The sequence below is a fragment of the Electrophorus electricus genome, chromosome 12 (genome assembly GCF_041902795.1).
Source record: "Electrophorus electricus isolate QZ-2024a chromosome 12, ASM4190279v1, whole genome shotgun sequence".
Lineage (NCBI taxonomy): Eukaryota > Metazoa > Chordata > Actinopteri > Gymnotiformes > Gymnotidae > Electrophorus > Electrophorus electricus.
Window position 1 is genome coordinate 28,120,001 of NC_137508.1, and position 2,500 is coordinate 28,122,500.

Consider the following 2,500-nt stretch of genomic DNA (forward strand, 5'->3'; position numbering starts at 1 on the left):
TAATCAGCAAGTTTGAATACAATTTGGGAAAACTACAAGGGAAATTGGGGGAACGTGGAAGGTTAACACCAATAAAGCCTGACTGTGAGGAAATAGACATGCTGACACCCTGGAAGGGTGAGACGAGGTTCTTTTTACCAGCTTGTCTCATGGAATGTTGATTTATTTAAGCCAGAACTGAGAACTATGAATAAAGAGGACTTTGTCACCTAAAATACACACTGACATGAGGAGATGCAGCTTAATTGCAGCCTAAAAACAAATTTACTAAGGTCATGGTTCATACTTGAGGCAGCCAAACAGGACCCCACCCAGCGGAGGTAGAGACGAGTGTTTCCGGAAAGGCACGCAGCCCTGATCGCAGCGCAGAAGGATTGACTGCTATTAAGTGTTACCTTCTCCCACTAAATGCAGCTGGCCAAATGACATCAACCTTAGCCACGATCGATGCTGGCTAGGAGACAGGGTGAGCTTTTATTTTGGTTAAATTAAGCGTGACTGGGTAATAGTTAATAGGTAACTTTTATTTTGGTTACATTTGTGACAGGAGTCATCCAGCCAGCCTCTTTTTGCTTCTTTTGGTTTAGACAATGGCACAAACATCAGCGTTCTCGCAGTGTAAAATAGCACCTCTCCTCTCTGTTATGAGGAAGAGGGTATTTCCAACAGACTCTTCACTGTTTGTCAAGTAGCTAAGCAAACTGAACCAGGCATATGTAAATACAATCAAATTCAATACGGAATTCAAATAGCCTACAATTCAAAATAAAAGTCCCAACTCTCATATCTGCCCCAACACACTAAAAACAAACGCTGGCTGGCAGATTTGAAGCCAATAGTAATTACAGCAACCACAAATGTAGTTTTTAAGCAACAAACATATATGTGCAAACACACACCCCAGTGATAATACCTACAGTGTTCGTTTAAGCCCAGCCAGACAAATTTACACTTAATAAATTTTCAAGAATTTTCTGAATGGGGAATAAAATTATCTGTGAACATTCAGTTGAATTCTACTGGCCAGACCCACAGAAATGTCTATGGAAACATCTTTCTCTTAATAGCTAAAATTTAAAGATGTGCTTGTATAAGTAAACGTGCAGCGTGTTGTGATGGTTCTAAACTAAAACCAGGTAAAGACTAAACCTGTGCACTTGTCTATGTACCACTCTATAGCACAAAGAAACAAAAAGACCATTCATAGAAAGATTAAGATAAATATTTCAAACAGCATGCATAAGAAAATAAAATGAAATAGAACACGTGGTTTACATAGCAAAGCTATTGCCTGTCAAGTCTGCATCCACAGGGCAATTGTAAAAAAGACCATCTTGAAATTATGGAAGTAATCGTTATTAGTTATTAATTATGGAAGTAATCAGTTATTAGATATGCAAAATGAGAAATTCCCTTCTGATGTACACGGTGTGCAGCCACTCTGTATACTAGGGAGGTGCTAACAGTTATTACACAAATCCCCCAACAGTGGCTTTTAGTGGCTAAAAGTGCAACACCATGGTAGCGATTCACCTTTTGGTGGGACATTGTGCTCAAACACATGCCCAAACCTTCTTGGTCTTCTGTGACAGCTGGCATGATGCTCCACCATATACACCCCAGTAGTGCAGCTGGCTAAGACGTTGGACTCCAACAACTTCACTAGGACTTCCTGTTGATGCTTCATCCAACCAGGCCTAGAGGTCCAGAGTCTTCCAGCATAGTGATGATGATTGAGATGACATTTGTCAATCACAGGTGTCAGCCAATCACAGGCGTCGGCCAATCACAGGCGTCTATAAGGCCACACAGAAGAGCCCCAGAGCAGTCAGATGCTCTTCAGCACTGCACGACTGACAGCTAGAAAAGATGTAATGATTATACTTACTTATATTTTAATATATACAGTTATATATAACTGTGTGATAAAAAGCTGTTTAAGCTTATGAAGAAGAAAACGAGCCTAATAAACATATGAGCATACTTACATCAAGGTTTATCTGTGTTTTATACATTTCTGGTTTTAACAAATTCTGGACTTTCAGCAGAACAGCAGCTGAGGGTTTGATTCAGCTGTTTGCAAAAAATAAATAATAATAACAATAAAAATGATAACATAAGTTATATTAAATTGTGCTTCCTTATTCCGCAGTGCAGTAATGTAGTGACCGACACACCTACATAGGCAACTACAGGCTTGCTGGTTTAAATCGTACATTTGGTATGAAAATGTTAATTGGCCAATGCCTCCCCAAACCGCACAACAGGAGACTGCCAACAGACCAATAAATCCAGAAAGGAAGGAAGGATACTCATTACCGACATTTAGTAGCAGACGCAGAAGAGACATCGTCTGTCCTCTATCAGTCGACGCCTAGACAGGCCTCGACCCTCGCTGTTGGCAAGCAGCAGACGGGGGGGTTTCCGTGCGTCGGAAGTGTAACATCTACTAAAGCGCACAACACTGATTACCGCGCCGAGGGAGGCAGCTTGGCAGAAT

The 2,500-nt window shown here is 40.9% G+C and overlaps 1 long non-coding RNA gene across 7 annotated transcripts in view; it reads right to left on the reverse strand.

Annotated features, from left to right (window-relative positions):
* Window positions 1–2,500, reverse strand: part of LOC113568102 (uncharacterized) — a 7,543-nt gene that overhangs the window by 4,469 nt on the left and 574 nt on the right. For 4 of the 7 annotated variants that reach the window (XR_014126693.1, XR_014126694.1, XR_014126690.1 and 1 more), the window contains exons 1-2: window positions 1,989–2,500; window positions 1,534–1,860 (exon numbers count right to left, since the gene is read on the reverse strand). The exon at window positions 1,989–2,500 is cut by the window's right edge and continues 574 nt beyond it. This is a non-coding gene — a long non-coding RNA (uncharacterized LOC113568102). The remainder of the gene's footprint in view (window positions 1–1,533; window positions 1,861–1,988) is intronic. The other 3 variants (XR_004776690.2, XR_004776689.2, XR_014126692.1) reach the window with 3 other exon arrangements.